This window comes from Amblyomma americanum, chromosome 2 (assembly GCF_052857255.1).
Source record: "Amblyomma americanum isolate KBUSLIRL-KWMA chromosome 2, ASM5285725v1, whole genome shotgun sequence".
Lineage (NCBI taxonomy): Eukaryota > Metazoa > Arthropoda > Arachnida > Ixodida > Ixodidae > Amblyomma > Amblyomma americanum.
In genome coordinates this window covers 63,111,526-63,138,062 of record NC_135498.1, presented here as the reverse complement: position 1 = coordinate 63,138,062, position 26,537 = coordinate 63,111,526, and the positions used below count along the sequence as shown (strand labels likewise).

General features: G+C 49.3%; 1 long non-coding RNA gene across 2 annotated transcripts in view; it reads left to right on the top strand.

Annotated features, from left to right (window-relative positions):
• Positions 1 to 26,537, top strand: part of LOC144118630 (uncharacterized) — a 51,521-nt gene that overhangs the window by 22,182 nt on the left and 2,802 nt on the right. The window contains exon 3 of one of the 2 annotated variants that reach the window (XR_013312080.1): positions 9,120 to 9,158. The exons of the other annotated variant lie outside the window; for it this stretch is intronic. This is a non-coding gene — a long non-coding RNA (uncharacterized LOC144118630). Of the gene's footprint in view, positions 1 to 9,119; positions 9,159 to 26,537 lie in introns of those variants that run through there. 2 annotated transcript variants of the gene reach the window in all.

Genomic DNA, 26,537 nt, shown 5'->3' with positions numbered 1-26,537 from the left:
GTGCAAGGAAACAGCGGCGTAGTTGACGGGAGATGTTTGCTTGACTACAGTATAAGGTCCGATGAAGCGCGGTAGAAACTTTTCGCACAAACCAGGCGTGCGCACGAGCGTCCAAAGGAGGACCTCATCACCGGGTCTGAAGGAGACAATACGGTGCTGCCGGTCATAGCGGTGCTTGCGGTCTTGCTAAGCGGCTTCGGTGTTGAGGTGGGTGAGCTGGCGACAATCGGCCATCCATGAAGCGAATTCTTCACCCAGACACGCAGACAGGGACGCTATGGAAGTGAAAGTACAGATAAAACGGTGGTAGTAGGACGCTAAGCCCAAGAAGCTGCGAAGTTCTTTCAGGCGTTGAGGGCGAGGAAAACTGAGGACAGCGACAAATTTTTCAGGATCGGGTCGGATAACAGCCTTACTCACGACGTGGCCGAGTACTTTGATGGTCTTACTGGCAAAGTGGCACTTCTTGGTATTTAACTGAAGACCGGCTTTCGCAAGGCATTTGAGAACTTCGTTGAGACGGTGCAAGTGCTGGGAGAAGTCGGACGAAAAGATGCTAATATCGTCCAGATAGCAAAGGCAGTTCATCCATTTTATTCCCCGTAGCACGGTGTCGATCATGCGCTCAAATGTGGCCGGGGCATTGCACAGTCCGAAAGGTATCACATTGAATTCGTCAAGACCATCAGGGGTAACAAAGGCGGTCTTCTCGTTGTCTGATTCGTGCATGGGGATTTGCCAATATACCGAGCGGAGGTCGAGGCTTGAAAAGTACTCAGCGCCTTGGAGGCAGTCCAACGCGTCGTGGATGCGAGTAAGCGGATATGCATCTTAATGGGTTATATTGTTAAGGGCATAGAAATACGAATCGAGCCGTCCTTTTTACGCACGAGAAGGACAGGAGATGACAAGGAGCTTGTAGACAATCGAATGATGTGGCGCGAAAGCATGTCTAATACCTAGTCTTCAATGATCTTGCGCTCAGAGCTGAGCCGTCTGTCTGTATGCGATGGGACGTTACAGAAGTCTGGCCTATAGAGCGGGCGTGCACACATAAAATGAGTTCTGGTGGGTCAAAAGAACTTCTAGTAAGGCGGCCGACTGCTCAGACGTAAGGTGAGGGCTGATAGCGGCCGCGAGCGCAGAGGAAGAACACGGAGCGGGAGTATCAGCTGGTAGCAGAGCACATGAAATCGGGTCGGTGTCGATAGGGACAGGTTCACCCTCAAACAGGGAACCAATGGTAGCGCCTTTCGGTAGTAACACGGACTGGCTTGTAGTGTTCAGCGCCGTGACGACCGCGCAACCACGGACGAAACATGTGGGGCAAACGGCAAGAGCGATGCCTTGGGAGGTCCAGCATGGCGCAGGCTTGACTGAGGCATCACCGTCGAAAGCGCCGTCGAAAGTGGCAATGATTGAGCTGTTCACGGCCAGGGGGCAGAGCGAAGTCGACAGCAGCGACCATACGCGGTGCCCAACGGTCAGAGGAAGATGCCAAGTAGAGGTCTGCTATGTTGATGAGGCGGTCGTTGCAAGAGACGAGGGCAGAAGCCGACGACAAAAAGTCCCAGCCCAGAATTATCAGATGAACGCAGGATGGGAGGACAACAAATTCAATATGATAGCGCTGGTTATCGATGAAAACGCGCGCAGTGCATTGGCCGGAGGGGTGGATGAGCGTGCCGTTGGCTCCACGGAGAGGCGAACCGGTACATGGAGTTGTGACTTGGCGCAGGCGGGAACACAGGGCAAGGTGAATGACGGAGAAAACGGCGCCCGTGTCGTTGAGAGCTGGGGTCCACACCCCTTCAACACACACTGTTAACATATTCGATGGGCGGTCGGGAGGAATTTTACAGTTCGCACGGTAAGCAGCTTTCCCTAAAAAAACTGCTTCGTTTAGTTTTCCGGGCTAGGAGCGATGGGCTGCGAGGCAGGACGAAGAGGTGATGAGCGGCGAAAAGGTGAAGGGGAGTGGCGGTGAGTAGAACGGGAGCCCGAATGATATCCTGGGAGTATGGCGGTGAGGGATAGCGACGGGAAAATTCGGGGGACGGCGTGGTAGAAGTATCCGGCTGGCGCGCACGTGCACGTTCGAAGGAAGCATAACCGCGTCGTTCATCTTGCTGTCGCCGGCGACAGACGCGGGAAACATGACCGCGGATCCCGCAGTAGTAGCAGACAGGACGGGAAGTACGCCAGGCTGGAGCATAAGGTGTTGCTCGGGGACACGGAGCCATGGCAGCCACGTAACCACAGACAGGCGTTGAACAAGACGGAGGGACCGGGTTGGGTGGCCTCGAGGCAATGTCGGCATAAGTGGGCGGACGAGAAGGTGGGGAAGGGGGGGGGGGCACGGCGCAAGTGAAAGCGGCCATCTATGATGACGCTGCGCAAGTCAGGTGTAGCAGGCGGGATATAAAAGGTGGGAGGGACGAGAGTGGGGTCTGCCCATAGAGTTCCTCGCGTATCAGGGCACGGATGACGGAACGAAGGTTGCCATCAATGAGGACGCTGCCATCACTGGGGTCTGGCTGAAGGCGGCATGACTGCAGCTCGTCCAGGCGCTGGCATGTGAGGGTAATGGCAGATAGGCTGGAGGGGTTCTGGGCTATCAAGGCGTTAAAAGCAACGGTACAGATGCCCTTAATAATGTGGCGGCCACGCTCCGACTCAGGCATGTCATCACTAACGCGGCCGCAAAGAGCAAGAACGTCCTCGATAAAAGATGTCTAGGACTCCCCAGGCTGCTGCAGGCGCGCGGCGAGCTTCTGCGGGGCTAGCTCACAGCGGCCTGTCGGCGTGCCGAAAATTTGCCGCAGCTGCTGTGTGAATATAGGCCAGTCGGAAATGTCATCTTCGAGATTTAGGAACCACGTCTTTGCAACATCTATTAAGTAGAAAACGACATTCAGCAGCTTGTGGGAGTCATCCCACCGGTTGAAGGTACTGACCCTGGTGTAGTTGTAGAGCCAGTCGACGACGTCATCGCCACGAAGTCCGGCGAGGACCTGAGGGTCACGCTGGTGGCTGGTGACGGTCCAGGCTGGGGCAGACGCAGTAAGCGTTGAAGTCGATGGGAGTGAGTGTGTTCCGTTGCCTTCCTCCATACCTGAGGGCTGCAGACGCAAACGACGGCCTGATCGGAGCTCCAGGGAGAGCGAAAGACGGGTCCAAAGGAAGAGGTAGGGGATACGAATAGCACCTCCACCGCTTGTGAGCCACTGCTTGCACAGGCATTTTTATTCGGGAACAGCCCGGCACACAGCGCGCGATCCCCGGAGCCCAGGCAAGCGATGATGATGATGATGGGAATATACAGATGAAAGAGGTGAAAGAGCGCGCACAGCGCTCATAATATATACATAGTTCAAAGAATCCAGTCACTAATTTGTAAAACTATGGTTTTTAAGGCAAGGCGGTAGGGGCGAAATGCCTTAAAGGCGCTTTTAGAAGGTCGTGACGGGCGGGGTACTTATTCAGGAACACCTTCGGCGAAGGCTGCTGCCCTGGCCATTGTGACGAGGACCTTCTGGTTCATACCGTCAGAGCTTGACATAGCTGCCTTCCATCTCCATTGCGTTGGCTTAAAGAGAAGCTTTTTATGGCATAGTAATTCCAGTGTTTGCGGACGTACAAAAAATATGGGAATCAAGTTAACTAGCAAAACGGCAAACTAAATACTAAAAGTCAGCTTTTTAATTCTTACCGAAAGACGCCTGATTGCAACTAGATGTTTGTAGCTGGCTCTATGTAACAGCGATATCATTTTTGAGATTTTTGAAAACGCGGTTAACTTGGCCACTGTGGCTACACAAAATTTGGGCCATTTTCGCAGCATTCGAAAACTGCGCGTTTGTGACGTCAGTGAAATCGGGACACTTCGGGACACACGTACAGTGTGAATTCTCTGCCCCGCCCGTGCTGGAGAAGCGACGTTGTGAGGAGCGGAGAGCATTGCAGCACAGCCCGGTCTGAGATTGTCGCGTGGTGCGTGCGTCAGAGAATGTCGCGATCTGATTGACTTCGTTTTCGGCCTCCCGAAGCCGCACGGTCTTCAATGGCGCGAGAAATGGCCTAAATTTAACTACAGCCTCGATGCTATCCACACTTTTGAAATTTCAAAATATTATATGGGCATTACTTACGGCTGGCTACAAATCTTTATTTCGAATCAGGCGCCTGACTATATTAGAAAGTTTATTCGAATTCGAACTTTGTTGATCACTTCACTATTTAGCATGATTCGCCATTGTTGCCACGATTTGCCAGCACTGGTATTACTATGCCGCAAAAAGCTGCTCCGTATATCCAAAATCTAATTTTAAAAATAAGTGGCCGGCTTCTCTGAAGTCCCTAAATATACTCCCTAGAACCATCGAGATATACAGTAGCAGAGCCCGTAGATAAAAAAAAAGGGCAAGCGTTTGAAAAAGTAACATAGTATTGCATTTTCAGGTTAGCGATTATTTACCGTTTTATTTCAAAATGCAGTGATACCATACCAATTTAAAAAATGAACGTTATATCTTTCACATGTGTAGCCAAATTAAAGGACTCGACGCGGAGTCCCGACATTAATTCTGACAACATGCTTTCTTACTTTGCAATTGCGTGCTTGGCTCTCTACAAAATCATTCGTTACATTGACGACAACCTGCTCATCACTACGAAAATAGCGTGTACCTTTGACGAGAGAGATGATCTAATATAGAGCGAATATCCGTTCTACGAGCTCAAAAACAATTCAAGTGACAAAACGTGTTTTTTACAGACGGCTCGGCAAAGGCGCCTGAGGACAGGAAAGCCAATGACTAAAAAAAAAACATTCTAGCGGAAGCTGAAGGGCCTCAGCATTTGAGATTTTCCAAACAATCAGCCTTACTACTTTAGAGGCAAAACAGAAGGGTGTAAAAATCCAAACTATATAGCGCTAATCAATATCCTGCTCATGTTAAAACATATTTTGGAGGTCGCCTGACAGGCAACAACTTCCACATTCATTAGCAGACTTGCCAACGTAGCTGTCAGCGGATGGGCAACAGCGACGTCCGGCCGTTGTCCGGCGAAGGTCCGGAGCGTTATGAGGCGCTCGCGCTTGCGCAGATTCATACTATCTGGCATGCAGCCACACGGGTCGCCATAGGGCTTCCCTAGACGAACAGTCGATAGCATGCAGAGAGAAAAGCTGTGAAGGAATGGATCGTCGAAACTCCTAAGCGCGGTGCTAAGTTCTAAAGTCAAGGTGTCGAATAGGCACTTGAGAGCGTCCAGGGGCGGAAGTCGAAGTTCAGGTGCTCGGCGCTGCATTTTCAGTAGCAGGCCAGATTTCGGTAAGTAGGGCATTTGGAGCGGCAGGTCATGAATAGGTATCGCCTGAATACCATGAATAGGTATGAATAGGTTACGCCAACCCATAACCAGGGGTACCGGCGGATTCCGTGATGCTGCTCGAGTGAAGGGCTAAGAACGCAGAAAGAAGGAAGATGCACGAGCATAAAAGCAGCGGCAGAGCAATAGTTGCACTGTGCACCGAGTTTGTTGCCTGCATTGAAGAGCGTCGAAGAGCGCTTGCAGAGATAAGCACAGAAAACGCGTGGGCGCTGTGCGTTTCAGACAAAGGCGGTAAAAGGAAATCGCCTGCTTCGCTACATCGACGAAATAGAGGAGTGGGCAAGGGGCGTTCTGATCGAGAGAAGGACTCGTAGTGATGGGTATGACGTGAGCGCTGCGGGCACGCTGCCAGGCGAGAGGGTCGGTTGAGCCCTGTCCTTAGAGCGTATCGTGTAGGAGGTTGGTGGCAGGATGTCCAAGTAGGTGGCTAGCGGCTGCAGTAGAGGCAAGTGCACTGGGCACAGCGATTGTGTTTTGCGTCAGAAAGAACCTGGTAAGAGTCGTTCACGTTCTATGGGGCTTTTTGATGGTACGAGTGCTCACAGGGAATAGTAACGAGTTTGACGGAAGCACGTGCGATGGAACCCAGTGTTGCCATTTTTCCTGTTTTATGGGGCTGGACTAGGTGCAGCAGACTGCCGCCGTAGCGAGGAGCAGGCGCGCACGAACCGAAGAGAGTCCGCAGTATGCAATAGGTGAAAGGCAGGTTAAGCCACGGCAACATTTGTAGTCGCAGAGAAGAGAGGACACAGCTGAGCTCTTGAAGCAGCACCAGCGTTCCAGTTCAGTTGAGCGGAGCGGGCGGACTCTGACAGTGGCGAAAGCGGGTCAGTCGCGTAATAGAGCAGCGGCGCGTAGTAGAAGGTGCCGGAGATCGCCAGCACGGCCGGGCGCAGCTCATCGTATTCTCTGCAAAAAAAAGGGGTGCAGACAGGTAGGTGTAGGTGGTCGGACTAAAGAATTTATCAAAATGCTGCCTGTTTAAACGGCTCCGTCATGCTGCCATTCATGTACAGTGCAGCCAACCAACATGCATGCACCGACGTCACCGGAACAGTGTAAGAGACGGGCCGAAGGTCAGTTTCGTTGAGCCTATAGCCTCCTGGAACACCGGCGGGGAGTAGGTGCGTCTAGATGGGTCATCAGAATGTGGAGGTCGCCTGCTGGCGACTGGCCACATTTATTCATATGTTATCAGACTTTGCAACGAAGCTGTCGCCTGCTCCAGCTTCTGACTGCGGCCAACGTCCCGAGTGTTCAAAGGCGCTACTGCTGGCGCAGCCACAACCTCTTCGGAACGCGGCAGGCGTAGGCCACGCGAGTCGCTACAATTTTATTTAGGTGTAGGAAGAGCTACTTATACGTCACAAGCCACTCATTCGGAGTGCAGGAATTCGTGGAGTAGTTAAAGGCATTGTGCGTAGCTTACATTGCATTACATTAGCTACATTACGATAGCACTTCGAGCCTTCAGCGTGACACCGCTTGAGCTGCGTGGACGCCCTTGAGCTCCGTGGTGGCGCCGTGGCTGGTCACGTGGTTGGTCAGGTGGTGCGGAGCAGCTGCCGGTGGCGCGGCGCGCCGGTGAAACCGAGTGGAGGAGTGGAGAAGAGGAGAGGAGGAAGAGTGAATCCACGCGCAGGGACGAAGGTGAAGAAGGAATGCCCAACGAAGCAGAGCGGTGAAAGACTGACTGCAATTCGACTGAGCGAATTCCGCGCGGCCAGCTGTAGCTATCGCGTGACTACAGGTTTAACCAGAGCTAAACCACTGCCATTTTCTTTATTTCTTAGTACAATTTGCCCCATCTGAGTCATTCATACGAAGGTTTTTTTTTATATCGGAGTTGCTTTCGACCTAGCCGCATCTTTAATTCTCTCGGGAGTTCTCCGTATAGGACCACCATAACCCCCAACACTTCTGCATAAAATCGAGAACATGGATAAGTTACCGTCGGAGCTGCTTTATAAAGCAATGCTTAAACCATCCCCAGAAATCAATACGGTCTAGTTCTTCTTAATACCACTTTGCCTTGCGTCAAATCTTTCTACAACAGAGCAGTTAAAAGAACTCTTGTACGCCAAGCTGGGCAGATTGATATCCAAACACTGACCGTTATTAAAAACAAAAACACTTTGGGAGGTGAGCAATAATTTTTACATTCAATAAAACAATAATAAAAGACCACAAATATATAATACATAGAAATGTATTAAAAACGTACAATTTGTAATTTTGGCTCACATGAAGGAACGTTGATACCTTATGTTTACGTGAAAAAAAACCAGCGAGAAAAGACGCAAGACCAAATGAAGACGCACACAGACTGTCGCCGGCGACAGTCTGTGTGCGTCTTCCTCTGGTCTTGCGTCTTTTCTCGCTGTTTTTTTTTTCACGTCAACATGTACCAACTCGCCCTACAATTCACGCTTCTGAAATACCTTATGTTACGAAGGACGAAACTTTTCCCCTTCGGTACCTTAGTCAGACCTGGAGCATGTATGAAAGAATGTATGTCTGTTAATTTTAAAGGTGATATGAACGGTGCTATTTAGCGAAAAATGCTTTCATTGTTTTTTTTCTGAAATTCTTTGTGACAACTAAACTGACTCCCATGCAGTGAGCCGAGTCGTACCCGTGACCGTCGCAGTTTTTGCTTAGAATATCATCTAACGGTAAGGTAATATAGAATATAGACGTAATCGAGACAGTGGTATAAAAATAATAATCTATTTTATAGTTGAAAACAAAATAATACAAGAATTATCATCGCGCAATAGAAATGAGCTACGGAGATGATTTCAGAAAGATTTATTCAAATCCACGATGAAAGTGTTTTTCATAAAATGTGTGTCAAGGTGGGCCACTTGTTTGCAACTTTTGAATTCGAGCCGATTTTAACTTGCAAACATGAAACACCCTGAGCCACGTAGTTAGCGCCTATTCCAGAAGTTGAATGATACTTTCGGAGTCCATACTATGCCGCGTTTTCCTCTGTCACTATTTTGTTCTGTTTATCTCTGTTCAAGCACCAGGGTTCATGGGGCGATAACGTATCACGAAGTGAGACTGTTACTGCCCGTTTCCTCATTACGGAAGAGAAACTGCCTCCGAATGCCCCAAAAAGCATATGATATAACTTTAGAGGATGTGTTGATAGAAGTTAAACGAGTTTACTGAAATAGAAGTGCAGATGGCAAGCGGTAATGATGTAAAATTTAAGAGCGGTGCTACACAATGTGAGATATTTCAGCGTTTCACGATCTTGTACTAGAAATATTTTCGCTTTGCAAACAAGCCATCAGAATGCAGTGGTGTCGTGTCGATGAATGATACGTTCTATCATTTGCTTCCGACTCCTCTCTATCACTGAATACATACCTCCCCATCAGCAACACAAGTTACAGCGCAAAAGAAAGCATGCAAGCCGGCTGTGTGAAATTTTTAACTCCACCCTGACGTTCAATATTTCAAGATTCATTCTTAAAATGATATCATTCATCTTGAAAGCAGGAGCTCAATGTTCCTGTTTTATTTTAATCGTTTATGTATGTCCTTCCGACTTTGTATTCCCCAAAATTGATATTTTCTGTATAAATTAAGACAATTATTGTAAGATCTCCTTAGAAGGCTAGTTGAAAGAACATCGGAACCAGGAAGTAGTTATTATATCCTGAAGTAACCATTTTTTATCCTGGCGCTCTTCTTCTCCTCTTCCTCAGCCAATCCATCCGATAAAAATGGGCCTTTCGTTTTAAAAGTGAGTGAATTTTTTTTATCATCAGGGTGCTCGTTAGTGCTGAAATAATAACGTAATATACACGCTTAGACAAAGCACAGCACCAAGGTGCAAGATATTGAGCAAAGCGCGAGAACGGCGCCGCTCTTTTCTCTTCGCAAGAAATGAGATAATGCGGGTAAAATTACAGGTTTGGAACTCTATGAGAACAGTTGGCGCGCGTGCATTGCAGACTTCTCTACCGCCTACTATCAGCAAGTTTCAAATAGACACTGTTTTCTGGAATATGATGCGCAGTTTTGGCGATGCACTAGTAACTTCACCTATGCAGATGTGTCACCAGGTGACTGTTGATGTTATTTCGTATAGGAGTAACACGCTTTTGTGTAGAATATATATACTGTTGCAGTTATTGATGATGGGTCACGGGCCCACTTGCACATAATACATCAGCAAAATGTGACCAACTGTATGAGTAGTTTGATGTTTTATGTGGTATGATTCATGACATGGACACTGTTTTCCAAAATGCGTAGACTTTATTCCAGATTTCAATGTCACATATATATGTGATCGTACTAGAAACATTTACTCTTTCAAACTGGCAGATTAGTGGTAACATGGCAAGGCTGTTTATTTTTACACTAGTTGCCTTGTGAAGGAAAATGTTCTTTCTTTACAGTTGATAAAACACGTATAAAATATTGGGGTATTAACTGCTGATTACTTAAACAGACTATGCTCACCGGGATTCAACGATCAAATTTTTTGTTTGAGCGCGGAACCTAAACCAGACACTGTTTAATCGCAATTTTAGTCAAATTGAAATGATTATTTTGAGTTTGAGCACCTAATACACTTCCTTTTCTTTTATTAGAAGGACTGCAAAAACAATGACTGTTTAAATTACCATGGAGCCATAAATGACAATATGACATGTTTGGTAAGTAAATTTCGTACGCGTAATTCATTTTTTGGGTGAAAAAGACAAATAGCTTTGAAATAAATTGCCCTAGGCTTAGCGCTGCCTATTGCGCTGCGAGTATAAAATCTTTTTTAAAAAGTAACCACCTCTAAAGAGGCCTTAGACGTTCATACCTTTCTATAACTTCCATTTGAAGGTAAACTCTCTAATGTTGATATAAAATTCAAAGATTCCCTTGTTCTCCCCACAAATTTATTAATGGAGTGTAGCTTACTTTGTTTATACTACAAAAGTTCAATATTTTCTGCGTACATTAAGTTCGGAATAGATCAGGCTAGATTTGGTTTTTAGAGCCTTGGACCCTGGAGGGATTGCGGCTTCGGGTGCGCACGAGACAAAAGAATTTTTACTTTTCATTAGAGACACGGGTTTGGTAGACACTCTTTGACATTTATGTGTGTGTGTGTGTTTATGAGTGTGAGTGTTCAGTATGCTTGATGTCACCATTCACCCTTTTCGTTTTCTCTTTTCCTCTTTTTTCACGCTCCTCTTCTCTAATCTTCTTCTCTTCTTTCACCCTCAACTTGAGTGGCATGCCAGGCCAGCAACCAGGAAGACCTCCTATTTCATTAACGTCTCCTCCTCCTCCTATACGCAAAAGCACCAAGTTCTACGCTCGGCTACCTTGAGTTTCATCCATGCTATATATATCATGAACGACTGTGGCGAAAGAGACACTACTCTCGTAAGCGTCTTTGTCCGTACACATCCGCTGTACCACATATCATTCACCAGTTCATTTAAGAAAATTTCCATGTATGTTTTCCAATTTGTTTGTTACGTTGGCATCTACCCTGCTTCTTTTTGAATGCCCGAGAGTAATATACGGCTTATATTGCCACATGCGTGGGCGTCGCTTGCGTCTATTAAATATATAAAAAAACGTACTAGCACGGTTAACAATGGGTGACACGAGATTCGCGGACAGCTGTTGAGGAATTTATAATTCATGATGTGTTCAGGCAGAGAATAATACAGTGACTGCATATATGTAGAGTTCTAAAGCAGTGTTTGTAGCTTTCTATACTTATCCTGAAATGGACAAGATGGCCTCGCTACTCCACCGATTAGGCGCGCACAGCCACCGAGGACACACTCCGTAGGCGCCGGATTTCGCAGCAGCTGCTGCATACGAGAAAGGCTATATTCCTGCACTCTTTCAATATTCACCCTACTGCTTCCAAGGTAACCACCCTCCAGATTGTTGCCGCAGTAACGACCCACCGGTTACGCATTCCTGCTCTCTCGCCATTCCCTCCTCTTTCAATGGTAACTATCCTCCTCCTCGTTCCAGGATTACTATCCTTCGGGTGGAGTCTGTGGCAACCTCCCTACGTTTGCGCCTTAGGCTCTCGCAATGCCACCTTCTTTTTACGGAAATTACCCTCATATAAAATTCTCCTGCGTTCTCGCATTACCCTCCTCTTTAAACAGCAATAATTCTCCAGTTGAAAACTTCAGCCCTCTGGCCACATCCTCCTCCTTTAACAGAACTCTCCTTCTCTTTCCAGGGTAACTGCATAGCGGGTGCTTCTCGCGGCAACCAGATACCGGCTGCACCTTCTAACCCTCTCGCAATACCGTCCCATTTTTTACCATATCCATCCTCCCGTTAGAGATTCATCTATTCTCGCTATATCCTCCTATTTCCAGAGTAACTACCCTCCAGATAGCTACGGCGCTCACGAGCCAACGTCAACGCATTCCTCCGCTCAATTCATATCCTCCTCCTTCAAATAACCACGCTTCGAGCGATCCCCATGGATACGAACGACCAGTTATACCGACTACTAGAATACTACTACTACTGTACCACTACTACGAAGAGAAACGCTGAAACTGGCGCTGAAAAATTATGGCTGAATATTTGGAAAAGGGAACTACAATTATGGATTACCCGATATCGTATTTGTCCGTGAGTTTCGCGAGTCTCTCGATGTTCCTAATTTACTTTCTTGCTAGCCAAACTGTGAGAAAGTCGACAGTCTATTGCCTGAGTCCGTAAACTATTGTCCACAACTAGGTCGTGGATTCTCCTCTGGTTTTCCCTGACAAAAATTCATGGTTGTTTTTTGGCGTTTATTTCATATTCTTAAAACAGTGTTACTCGGCGCTTTGTACGGTAACACGCTGAAAGTGTTTGTTATTTGCAAACAAAAATTCTCAAACATTAGAAACAGAGTGATAGACACAAAGAAGCATCAGTTGTTTTTTCGCATTGTGTATATGGATAAGTGGCTCTGGTGCTCGGTTGCTGAGCCGAAACGCGCGGGTTCAATCTCGGCCGCGGCGGTCGCATTTCGACGAAGGCGAAATGCTTGAGGCTCATGTACCTCCGATGTCAGTGCACGTTAAAAAATGGCTGTGATTTAACTCTGGTTAAACCTGGAATGACACGAAAGCTACAGCTGGCCGAGTGGAACTTGCTCAGTCGAATTGCAAAGTCAGTCCTTCGCCGCTCCGTTTCCCTGGGCGTCCCGTCTTCATCTTCGTCCCTGGACGTGATTCACTCTCTCCCCCCTCTCCACTCCCTCCCACTCGGTTCCGCCTGCGTGCCGCGCCGCCGGCAGCGGCTCCGCACTACATCACCAACCACGTGACCAGCCACGGCGCCACCACGGAGCTCAAGGGCGGCCACGGAGCTCAAGGGTGGCCAAGCAGCTGAAGGGGTGCCACGTTGAAGGCTCGAAGTGCTAGCGTAATGTAGCTATCGCTACAAAAAACACAGGCGGTCAAAGTTATCCGCAGAATTTTATGCAGCGTCCCTCAGAGCCTGGGAAGCTGTGGGACGTTAAACCTCCTTTACGTCCTAAAACCCACCATTCTTATCTGCGCTCTGGAGAGTTTGTTGTATAAATAGGATCGTTGATATTATTTAAATCTGTTATCATTCCTGTGTTGGCAACACGGATATTCGTAAATACGGGTTGAAAATAAGTGGTTGAGGTTTGAAAAGAAGTTCGCTGCAATAAGGGCTTGTTGCGCGCATTCATTTATTTCTCCAAACAATTCAACGATGGCGGAAGCACTCACCCTATACGATGCCAGTTCGGAGCTACCGCTGAAGCTTCTGGAGGCTGTATTCGTATCACACTGAGTCTGTGCGCTGCCTCATTGTGCTAGTAGAATTTCAGGTAGTTTGTTTCTTCGTGGAATATTTCCGAACTCTTCCTCTAGTGTAGCTCGTCGTCAAAGATGAACAGGAGGTGTGCTTGTAGATGATGACAGCAGAGCATATATTTAGAGGATACATATACATAGAGCAAAACTGAAAACAGAAATGAATTTACAACAGAACAAACTTTGCGCTACTTTACTCATCAACCTGATGGGTTAGGCCGTAAGTAGAACTGCGTTACATGCTAAGCATAGAGCCCCAGCTTAGACTGGACTGGTCTCTATCCGTACATTAGCGCTTTTAAACTCTTAATTAACAAAGAATTAGAAACGGTCTTCTTCAGTGGCGTGCCCCAAGCATCAATTCTCCGATCAAAAATGCCATTCGAAATGGGGACTATCCCGGGGGTTCGGCTCAGCCTCGAAGCCAGGCTCTCGCTAACCACACAAACCAAATCTGAAACAAATACGAAAGCACTCTCTTTCAAGCAAGAGTATCCGCACGCTCTCTCTTCGGAGGTTTTCTTCCAACTTTAGTCAGGCATACCGCTACCCCCCTTTCTGCTCACGTTGCTACTCAAGTTCTTCACATTGATGCGCTCGCGCCCATCATAAGTGCGTGTCGCCCGTCAGCAACAAAAGGGGAAGGGAAAGGGCCACGAAGCCGCCACACCACGGACGGCGGGACGCTCGGCTGATAAGAAAGAGGAATGGGCTTATTTGCCGCGCATTGCCAGAAAAACGCCGTAATTGCCCTTTTGAGTGCTCTTTGCCGCTTCCGCAAACCGGATAAGGAATGGTCCTGTTTTGTCACACATTGGGCGAGTACGGCATAATCGCTTTAACAGGTGTTCGGCACCTCCATCCTTGAAAGACGCCTTTGATTTGGTGCGTCAGAAGACATCTGCAATTCCCATATGCACTTTGCTTGCGAGGGCTTTCTGTTATAATGGAAAGCCGCTTCCCCGTGTGCCGGCGTCCTGCAATGAGACGCAGCTGGAAAAGAGCGGTGGCGTTACATGCCTCCCCCCCCCCCTAAAAGGACAACCGAGCTTGCTATCAGCTTCTTTATGCTTACTAACAAAAAGTCCGCAACAGTTTTTCTTTGCTAATGTAAGCCTTCCCGGGACACAGTATCTCCTGTTAATACGACACATCGAGAACCGCTCTAAGCATGCGGGTGCACAGATCTGCTGAACGGGCAGCCACATCACGCACTGCTTACAGTCCACATTCATGTGCACAGACACTCGAAGCCGCAATTTTCATCACGGCTCACAAGTCTGCGCGCAAAACTCATGAACACCTACTCCATGCAGACGCCATGCAGAAGTCTCTTCATAAGTGCCCGACATCAACAGATGGCTCCCTGCACACTCAGCGTCTGTTGATTGGGAACATTCACGCCTGTCTGGTCTCGCATGGAAGCAGCGCTAGGTACTCACTTCTATGTCAAATTGTGGAGAATTGATAGCGCATCTGCGTTTCCATTCTTGGTGCCTTTACTATGTCTAACCGTTATGTTATAACGCTGTAGCGCCAGCGCATATCTAGCCAAATTTGCTCCATGTAGATTGCACGTAGACAAGTATGATAGGGGGTTGTGGTCAGAGACGACATTGACTGCGGCTCCAAAGAGCCAAAAATTCTGGTGATTAATTGTCACTGATTATTACTCCAGACATCCGGAACTGACTCGTCTAGAGAAGTTATCATCTAGTACAGTGATCAATCACTGCAAATTAGTTTTCGCACGGCACGGTATTCCAGAGATGGTGGTCTCTGATAATGGTCCGCAGTTCTCGTCTTTCGACTTCGCTAAGTTTGCTCAAGAATACGGGTTCAAACACACCACATCAAGCCCAAAATACCCTCAGAGTACCGGACTCGCTGAGACTCAAAGCCTGAGACTAAAAAATCATCCAAGATTCAATGAAGAAGACCCAAGACCCGAACCTGACCCTCTATTTCTTCAGGTCAACTCTATTGAAAAATGGCTACAGCCCCTCTGAACTATTGATGAGGAGGCGGTTGAGATTCCTCTGACTCCCTGAAGGCTTGTTCCCCGTTTGCCAGACGCCACTAAACTTCGGAATTATGAAACCCAATACCGCGAACAGCAGGGAAAAGATTACGATAAACGACATGGCGTACGAAAACTTCCGACCCGTCTGGAAGGAGATGAAGTCTGGGTTACAGACTTAAAGCGAGAAGGAAACGTGGTGGCGCCCGCAAGCGAGCCTAGGTCATATAAAGTTGACACTGAGAACAGCACTATACGGCGAAATCGAACCCCTCTTGTCCCTTTTCTGAAGCCTGCGAAAGAGGAGAGAGACCACTAAGACGTCGTATACGACGAATCTACCCCTGGGACTTCAATTTCTTAAGAAGATTCACAAACAACCTGCGCTGACGCCTCCCACCAGTACACCAGGTGTGGACGTTCCGTCATTCCTCTCAAGAGATTGCTTTTCTGTCAGGGGAGATGTTATAGGCAGTAGCCACATGGAGTGGCTAGGCCATCTGAGTGGCTTGGCTTGGCTGCGCGGCTGTACGCCCGCGTGAGGCTCGCGGCGGCTGGCACGCGTCTCGTGCTCGTGCCGTCATTTGCCTGAATGGAATAAAGCTGTCCGGTTGGCGTCTCAACGCTCTAGTTTTCCTCATCCCAACTGATGAGGAAGTAAAAACAGTGGTTCAAAGCGAATTAAATATCACTCCGACTGAGTACCTTGAGATATTTGAGAAAGCATCGAAAAGGAAGGAGCAGACGTGGGCTCAGTTTACGTCTGGCGGGAAAACTTATTCAGCGAACTACATCTAGGCTAGAGAGGTAGACTCAACAGAGGTTTTGACTGATGTCATGGCGTCCGATCGGATTAAGGTAAGCGTCCGCCCGAAGGACATCGAATGTGTCCGAAGGACATCGAAGGAGAGAGTTGGCTGAAGCCTAAAGGAATATCAAAGGGTCTACAAACCGTAGAGCAAGCAAAGGATACAGTGCGGGCTGCAAGGCAGATTACGGCGCCAGTACAGCGAGCGGGCCAAAAACAGTGTAGTGCTGAAAATCCCACAGTAAAGTCCCACCTGTGAAATGGACCTGGCCAAGTTGCTTGGAAGTGCCCGGGAGCAAAAGGAAATGAACCGCGCCAGAAACAAGCAAATAAGCACAAGCAGAGGGTGCAGAAGGTCACGCTGGTAGATGAGAAAGAAGTAAAAAATGCAGCGATAAACCAAAGTATGGTTTTAACAGCTAAAATGGGAGTGCCGACTCGGCATTCAAGGGCAGCCGCATCAAGACTACAGTTCGTAGAACTTGTATGCGGAGATGTCTGCTCAGAGGCATTGCTTGGTGCTGATAATGAAATCACGGTAATAAGAGAGAGCATTCTACTGCAGGTGCTGACGGAACCATCGGAGACAGTGAAGCTAGTGTCGGCTTCCAGCAGATCTATGCAGGCGAAACTGGCGACGATTCCTCTAAGAATATCTCATAACGGAACAATGACCGATGATCAGAATATAGGCATCTACTTAAAAAGCACAGCGATGAGGCATACACAACAGGTGCGAGTACTGCAGTCAGTATGATGGAAAATCAAGAACCTGCAAACGCGGCAAATCAGAATTGTGAGGCAGTACCATGCGAAGTTGGCAGGGCAACCAATGACGATGTACGATGTTTCACGACAGGAAGCAGAGCGAGTGAGAGAGAAAATGCAGTTTCGCTGTTTAGCCAACGAGAGATGTTTCGAGCAGCGCAGATTGCTGACGAGAGCTTGAGGAAGCCATGTAAAAATTGTGTGCACGGAAAGGCGGGTATTTTCGTTGCTGAGGGATTGCCAGACCACTGGGACTCAATAGCGGGTAATGAAGTGCGACAACTGGTGCTTCGCCAAGAGAGACGAAAGTTAGTTCTGTTCTTGGCGCAGGAATCGCTGTGGAGTGGACACCTTAGCCCAAGGAAGACCAAGGCCGCATAAAATACAACCTATATTGGCCCGCTATGGAAAAGTAGATTTCAGAGTACTGCCAGTCATGCGAGTGGTACCAAATCCGCTCAGACCCGCGTCACACTGACGACATACCCGTCACCCCATTGACTAGGCCTGAACACCCCTTTCAGGTTTTCAACGTGGATGTCGTAGGGCCACTTGACACGTCATCTGGAAGGGGTCACAAATACGCTTTTTGCCGTGTCCATTTATGCACGAGATGGCGTGAAGTCGTATGGCTTCGTTCCCTAACTGCAAGGGCTGCGTGTGACGCCCTTTCAGAAATATTCAGTCGTATAGGAATTCCACAGACAATTTGTCCGGATCAGGGAATAAATTTCAAGGCTGAACTCGCACAGCTGATGCTGGTGAAATTAGGTTGTTCCCTTAGCTTTTCCACCTCGGAACACCCTGAAAGCAATGGCGCCGTGGAAAGGTTGAATTGAGTTCTAAAGAACATGCTGTTTGATGTGAAAGGAAAGGGCCTGAACAATTGATAAATTGACCTCTTTTGTGTTATGTGCTTACTGCAAAGTTCCCCAATAGAATGCGGGGGTGTCACCTTTTCGGCTGTTGTATTGCCGAAATCAGACAGGTTGGCTTACGGTTCTTCGCCAAAAGTGGGCAGGAAAGTCAGTGTACCAGTGATGCTCAAGGAGGAACCTGCCAAGTACTTGAAACAGCTACGGGAGGACTGTAAGCTAGCGGCCAACGTGGCTTGGCTCATAAGCACGGTGCGACAGGCTAGCAACGCAGATGGCTATTGAAGAAGAACAGGTCCATTGCAGCTCTCTCCCATGACCTTGAAGGAAACTCGGTGCTTCGAAGGGGAATTTTTCGGATGCTGGAAGTCTTGACACATTCTAGACAACGTTTTATAGTTATCGTGGTTGCGACGTCTGGCCACTGTAGGCCACAAAACAGTGTCCTTGGCGCGAGCTTGCGTCTTCGTAATGCCGAAGTGGCCTTCGTGCAGAAGACGCAGAATTTCGTTCCTGCACGTGAGTAGGACAACCACCCGGACTGCGTAGAGTAGCAGATCGTCCTCCACGGTGAGTTGGCCACGATGCTCGTAGATTGGCCTGACCTCAAGGGGCAAATCCCGTCTTCTCGGAGATACAAGCACATGCCAACTGATTTTTGGGTCTCTTTCAGCCACTCAAGGCACTGCTGCTTGATGGGAAGAGTTGTCCTCACACAGCGGACGAAAGATTCGACGTCGCCCTCTAGCTCAGTGTCACGGGTCTGTTGAAGCGGTGCTCTGGAAAGCGTGTCATCGGCGAGGAGGTCTTTCCCAGGGACGTAAGCCACCTCGTACTGGTACCGCATCATCCTCATTTTGAGCCTCTGTAGTCGAGGTGTAAGGTCATCAAGACTCTGTGACATAAAGTTTGGTTCCAGCGGCTTGTGGTCGGTCTCGAGTGTGAAGGACTTGCCGACGAGATCGGCGCTGAACTTTCCGCAAGCCCAAACCAAGGCAAGAGCATCTTTCTCTATCTGCACATAGTGTTTCTCTGTGTCAGATAGAAGCCGGGAGGCATAAGCGATGACCGAAAACTGTGTCTGTCGAATCACCGCCCCAGTCTATATGAAGAAGCGCCTGCACTGACTACTGTATCCTTTGCAGCGTCGACACCCCTAGCACTGGGTGAGACGAAAGTAGTCGCTTCCACTTGTCAAACGCTTCCAGCTGAGGAATGTCCCAAACAAATTGCTCCTTTTTGACAGCAAGCAAATGAGCGGTTGGAGGACGTCATGGAGGTTGGGGACAAAGCGGGCAAGATAGGTTGCCATCCCAAGCACCCTTTGCAGCTCGCTTCTGTTGGTCGGGCCGTTCATTTTTAAGATGGCTCAACTTTTTTGTCGTCCGGTTTCATTCCTTGTTGGTCAAGCTTGTGACCCAGGAACGTGAGCTGGTCGACGTGAAACAGGCACATGTTCTCGTTTAGCGTGACACCTGCCTTAGATTGTCGTTAAAGGACGGCGCGGAGTGTCTCGTTGTGCTTTGTTTCGTCTGAGTCTCAGATAAGGATGTCGTCCATATGACACGAAACTCTATTCACACCTTCCAGAATTTTTGACATTTGCTTCTGGAAGTGCTCGGGAGCAGACGCGATGCCAAATGGAAGCTTGTTGAAGGAAAACCTCCCTAATGGCGTGATGAAAATAGTGAGCTTCTTGCTGACTTCACTGAGTGGTATCTGCCAGAACCCTCAATGAGCAGCCAGCTTCGAAAACACCTTGGCTCCATGGAGCAGCCCGAGTGTATGCTCAGCAGAGGGAATCGGATGCCACTCTCGTAGGACGTGACGGTCGAGCTAGGTGAAGTCGACGCAAATTCTAACATCACCGTTTGGTTTTTGGACTACTGCTATTGTTGCGCACCATGCAGTCGGCTCATCAACAGGGGAAATGCGCCAATATTTTCCATCGCTGCAGTTGAAGCCTTGTTTTCGTGTAGTGCGGAATTGGCATGCGGCAGGGGGTGCTCAAAGCAAATGGTTTCGCACCTTCGTGCAGGCGAATGTGGTGTTCTCTTAGCAGCTTTTCGAGGCCTTGAAACAACGAAGGAAATAGCCACTTTGGCTCACCTTCTTGGTTAGCACCTGCAAGTCTCTGATGCCGGGCTTGTAGAGTAAGGGAGTGTGGACATCTTCTAGCACGTAGACGTCTTGGAGCGTTTCACGTCCACGGTAGGCGAGTTGAAGACGCGCTACGCCCTTGGCTGCGAGAGGTCTCTCATCAGGACCGTAGAGCTGCCGAGGAGCCACGGACAACAGAGGCTGATGTCGGAGCATGCTGAAAGTCGTAAGTTGGAGGAGAAATTCGTCGGCACCTTTGTCGATCTTGAATTTGACAGGTTGGCCTTGCACGAGGATGGTTGTCTCCCATGTCGACGTATCAAAGGACGAGGCGGTTCCGAGAAATTCACCTTCGCTTTCCGGTTCTGATGCTTCAACGATGTCAACCCGGCGCGACATGCAGACAGACGCGTAGTGCCCCTTTTTGTGGCAGTCCCTGCATACCTGCGTCCGCCCTGGGCATAGTGAACACGGGTCTTTACCACACCAACGACACGATGACGGAACGCTGTCAGCTGGATGCGGATGTGGCCTTGATTCAAAGTGCTCTCGGCCGTTGTTGACGCTAGTAGCGTTCGTGGGGTGCCTGACTTGCTGTTCGCCCGATGCAACTTTGTTGACGGTCAGCGTTTCAAGGTGAAGTTCCGCTTGCTGCTGACGAACGCTTTCGACCTGCCTGATACTCTCTAGCGCCTTCTGAAGTGTAAGAGCAGAGTCTAGTTGCAGTCTCGCTGACAATATCTGGTCTTGAAAGCCGACGGCCGGTCTGTCTCGAACCATTTCCTCTCGGAGGGTGCTGTACTCACAATGGTTAGAAAGCGTGTGAAGCGCAGTTACGAATTCTTTTGAGGGATTCGCCGTCATTTTGGACCCTCGTGTTGAAGTGTTCCCGTTCAAAAATGACGTTGCGCCGCGATATGAAGTAGCTGTCGAGCTGCTTTAGGACGACTTCCAAGTTCTGAGCTTTCTCAGTGGAGAGTTTGAATGTTCCAAAGACGTCCTCGGCCAGGTCGCCCATAAAGTAAAAGACCGTGTCGAGCTAGTGTGACCCTGATTTGTCGCAGAGACTGGAAGCGGTGTAGAAACGCTCGAACCGCTACCTACATTTCGGCCACTCCGCATTAACCGTTAAGCAGAAGGCCTCGGGCGGTTGAATGACGAAGAACGCGATGTACTCGACGTGTAGTCCAGGCCGTAGACGCTGCTGTAACGTGTGCCCCCGTAAATGCGAGAGGAGGTAGCCCCGGTGGGGATTACTGTGGGAATTGCGCGACTTCTGACACCATGTTGAGTGGAGGAAAGCGGGACCATTGAGACGCCAACCGGACAGCTTTATTCCAGTCAGGCGAATGCCGGCACGAGCACGAGACGCGTGCCAGCCGCCGCGAGCCTCACACGGGCGCACAACCGCGCAGCCATGCCAAGCCACGCAGACGACCTAGCCACTGCATGAGGCTACTGCCTATAACACATCCTCCGTGCATTGCGCTGCATCAAGTTTACAAAGCAAGTACTTGGCTCACTCTGGCAGTGCTGGCATAATTAGGTGCACTGGGCTGCTGTCTGGAACATTGAATGTAGTGAAAAGGTTCTCCACCTCTTCAAACCATAGTGGTACATCAGCATCGCATGGCATTCTGTAGCCCTCAACGACTTTCGCACATTTGGCTATTGATTCTGAGCCTATACACTGCTAAACACTGTCCTGATCCAAGTGGTGAGAGTCGTCCATTCGACAACACAAGCACTATCTGTTTGAGTGCCAGACGCTCCCTGGATTCAATTCCGTGCATTCGTAGCTCAACTTCAACTTTTAACTCCATACGGCGAATAGCCATTTGAGGAAATATGAGGGGACCAGCTTTCCGCCCCCGCACTCCCACTTCGCGGATGCAACGTTCCCGCTCGCTAAACGCGGAGGGGTTCGTGTTTGAGAGAACAAAGGGAAGGGACGAAAAAGCATGAGCACTCATATGCTATTTATTACACTATTGCTATTTATTACAGAGCGGGCTAGCTAGCTACAAAACATAAACGAGGCATTCCTCGGAAATATAAGGCTACGTAAAAAGGACTTTCGACTTACCGGCTGGGTCAGGGGCGCGACTTCGGAAGTATCGGCGGCGAACATTTGTATGCGCCGGCAATGGCGGCCGGGTTTTCCCTTGCGCGCCTCATTCTTGGGGCAAAGCCACCCCCGAGCATTTGCTGGCGAAGGTGACGGCTTCGCTGCCTGGAACCAGAAGTCCAGCCACAAGGCACGACGGATCTCCGTGCGCCTGCTGCTGAAGGTGGCGACAGCGTGCGCCTGCAACGGCTTGTGACCCTGACCTGATCCCGAAGAGACACTCAACGGCTGCACGGACATCCGCGTAACCTATGAGGTTGCGCTACCACCGCTGTTTCCACTTCCGCCATGAGAACAACTTCCCTCCTCGCCCAACTGGTGCTGTCCTGACGCCCGACGTGAAGATGGGCCGCGTCGAAATGAAGGAGAGAAACAGGTTCTCCACACATTTTATCTGTATGAGTTCCGGTAGAGCTTAGTGGCAATGTCTGTCTCTGGTCGCCTGTCTGTAACCTGCTCTCCACACTGAAATCCTCTCCATAGTCAATACCTCGCTCTGATCCATCCCAGTTTCAACACCGCTCTCCAGCAATCGCTGCTCCTGCGAGGATTCGACGTCATTTCATTCTCAGGCTTGGATTCTCTATCTTCAGCGGCTAACGTTATTCTTGTCTTGATCATGGGCCCCACAAACTATCATGCCTGCTTGAACAAAACGCAAGAAATCCCAATCACCCGGTCATATCTTCTGTTTTCTGCAGTACGAAGCCCGCATGATGCGTCCGTTCTACCAGCGTTGGTAGCAGCCGCGGTGGAGTCGTGCCTTGACAGCTCCTCGCTGCTCTGTGTCGGATGGGCTGTTGTAGTTGCTGCGAAGCCTGTCTTGGCAATAAGACATGCCGAACCCTGCCGTGTTGCGCCAGTAGAATTTCAGGTCGTTAAATTCATCGAGGAAGGTTTCCAAACCTTTCCTCTAATGTAAATTCGCGTGGAAGATGAACAGGACGCGGCATTGTAGATTTCGACAGCAGAGCATATATTTAGAGCATACATACACAAAGAGTAAAATTGGTAGAAGCAGAAATGAATTTACAAAAGAACAAACTTAGCTCCACTTTTCTCATCGACCTGACGGGTTTGAGCCTAAGTATAACTGCGTTACATGCTAATCCTAGAGCCCCAGCTTAGACTGGACTGGTCTCCATTCGTTCACTTGCGTTTTTAAACTCTTAATTAAAAAGAATTAGGGGCAGTCATTTTCAGTGGCCTGCCCCAAGCATCAATTCTCCGATCAAAACTGTCATGCGAAATGGAGACTATCCCGGGGGTTGAGCTCAGACTCGAACCCAGGCTCTCGCTAACCACACAAGCCAAATCTGAAACGATCCCACTCTCTCAAGCGAGAGTATCCGCACGCTCTCCCTTCGGAGCTTTTCTTCCGACTTTCCTCAGGCACTCCTCCACCCTTTTCCACTCACGTTGCTAGTCAAATTCTTCATGCTGATGCGCTACCGCCCACCATAAGCGCGTGTCGTCCGTCAGCATCAAAAGGGGAGATGAAAGGGCCACGAAGCCGCCACACCACAGATGGTGGGACGCTCGGCTGATAAGAATGAGGAATGGGCTTAGTTCCTGCGCATTGCCAGAAAAACGCCGTAATTGCCCTTTTTGAGTGCTCTCTGCCACCTCCATAAACAACATATGAACGGTCCTGTTTGGTCTCACATTGGGTGAGTACGGCATAATCGTTTTAACAAGTGTTCGTCGCTGCCATCCTTGAAATACGCCTTTGTTTTTCCACATGGCACTGCGGGCAGCTGTGGGACAACGGGTGTCTCTCCGAAGATAGCCTAGGGGGTCTCGTGAAGACGGCGGCGGTGCGTAAAAAGACCTCTCCAATTTGCTTGGGGGGGCTCTCGCTTATAATGTAAAGCCGCTTGCGACTGCGCCGGCGAGTTGAGTTGAGGCGTTGAATGCTAAAGGTGGGGTTAGCCTTGCTTTATCTGCCGGCAACTGCTCCACGGCAGCGTCGCTTCTATGGACATGGGTGCAGGAGGCCAGGTCTTGGCTCACGAACATGGGCTGAGGGTGACGGGCTGCAGGGATGACAGGAGTAATGTGGAGAAATGTGTTGCGTAAGTCTAGGATGTGGGTGGAAGCGCCATGAATTAACGAAGGGGAGGAAGGAGAGCAGAATTCCCCAGGGATACACAGGGGAACGCCGTAGACTAGCTCAGCAGAAGAGCTGACGAGGTCAACCTTCAGAGCCAAGCGAATGCCCAAGAGGACGAGGGGAAGGTGGTCGGACCGGTGTTCCCTTGGCTGATAAGTGATAACGGCAGCCTTCAGTTGTCGATGCAGACGTTTCACCATGCCATTGGCCGAAGAATGGTAGGCGGTCTTATGGATATGGCGAACGCCCAGAATATTGGCAAGAGCAGTAAATACGGCCGATTGAAACTGGCGGCCGCGGTCGGTGTGGATAACAGACGGGAAGCCGAAATGAGAGATCCAGCCGGCCATAAAGGCCGAAGCAACGGTCTCGGCTTTAATGTCAGCAATGGGCAACGGCTCGGGCCAGCGGGTGAAACGATCCACACACGTGAACCAGATAACAGGCCCCACGTGATAACTGGAGTGGTCCAACAATGTCTATGTGAACGTGGGAAAACCGTGCGTCAGGCCGCCGAAAAGGAGAAGCAGGAGTGACGGTATGCCGGTTAACTTTGACGCGCTAGCAGTGAAGGCAGGTTCGTGCCCAGTGGCGGACGTAGGCGCTGATGCTTGGCCAAAGGAAACGAGATGTGATCGGCTTCTGCGTAGCACGAGTACCAGGGTGGCTCAGGCGGTGAAATTCTTCAAAAATGGCGCGTCGGAAAGCCAAAGGCACGTAGGGGCGCGAGACGCCAGTGGATTTCTCGCACGTAATGAACTGGGAGGAAAACGACAATAAACAGTCGGCGAAGGACAGGGACGTGGATGAGGAGCGAAGATGTTGCAGCTCTGAATCATTGCGCTGTGCAGCCGCTAGCTCCTCCATGTCCACTGGTGATTCGGACGCCATGACACTAACACGGGAAAGCACATCAGCAGCAGCATTCTCCGGGCCATGTACGTGACGGAGATCCAGTGCAAACTCGGAGATAAAACACTTTTGGCGGATCTCGCGTGCAGTGTAGGTGCTGTGGTTCCTTTGGAAGGGAAACGTCAAGGGCGTGTGGTCTGTGATGACGTGAAAGTCCCGGCCCTCCAGGAAGTGGCGAAAGTGCTTGATGGTGAGGTACACAGGGATCAACTCTCGGCTGAAGGTGCTGTATTTAGTCTCAGGTGGCTTCAGCTTTTGAGAGAAAAAACTGAGAGGTTGCCAACTAGAGACGTGCTGCTCGAGAACTGCGCCAACGGCAATGCCCGAGGCGTCGGTGGTGAGGCGCAGTGGAGCATCATGAACTGGATGTATGAGCAAAGGTTGAGTGCTGCTGTCATTGCTCAATTGTTTAGATAACTGCGCGGTACGAACCCGCATTGTCCCGAGCGTCTTTTCAAACCTCAAGTACTGATGTTGAGTACGCATCCCCGAACTTGGGTGTTGCCTCCACAAGTAACGCATTTATATAAGATCAACTAGTCTAATTCTGCAACCAAATGTCCTCGGCATACATAACAAAGATCGCTTTCAGCGGTTCAGGGGACTACCTTCAAACAGCGCCTCAGGCTGTGAGCTACGCCGTGGTTGATTCTCCGTATAACTTCGACCCCCTCGGACCGATACTGAACCCACACTTTTCGGGTCAGCATCCATGCACCATAACCAGTTAGCCACGGCGGATGCGTGTACAACAATGAGGGGAAAACTGAAGGTATATTGGCATCTATCACTCTTCTCTCATCGTTGAAAAATATTTTTGCCGATAGGAACAATTTTCAACGGTTGCACATTCGAAGTCGCCGTAAAACTCCGGTGTAACAAAATGACATTAACGCCGAAAAAAGTTTGCCAGTTTTTCTCAGAAATAACCACATGAACATCTGCGGCTTAATAGTGACCAGTAGTTTACGTACTGAAGCAAAGACTGTCAACTTTCAAAGCGAAAGAGAGGGAAAGGAATTTTATTGAGAGGAAAGTTCGAAAAGGAGCACCAAGAGAGAGAGAGAAAGACGGAAAGGCAGAGTGGTTAACTAGGCAGCGCCCGGTATGCTACCCTACACGTGGGAAGTGGAACGGGGGGAGAGATATAAAAGGGAGAGAACAAAAGGATATGATCACTTTTCCACGTTTCCGTTGGCCGTTACTTGCAGGGTACACAGAGCACACACTGACTGTTCGCAATTTTGAACTCAGTGCTGAGTCCTTCAAGAACTTGAAAAGTGCCTTCAAAGCTGTCCTCTGCGATGAAGGTTTATTCCAAGGACCCAGAATCTTGGCTTAAGGGGCCGAGGATCTAAACAGTGGAGTGTTGAACCCAGGAGTGCACGCTCACGTTGAAACCGAGGGCAGTTACAAAGAAGGTGTTCTATAGTTTCGTCGCTCCCACACATCTCACACATCAAAAATCTCACAAAACTTAGGAGGCGCTCGGTTGCTGACTCCAACGATGCGGGCGATATTCTAGAGGCCCGTGTATAGTGCGATGTCAGTGCACGTTCAAGAACCCCAGGT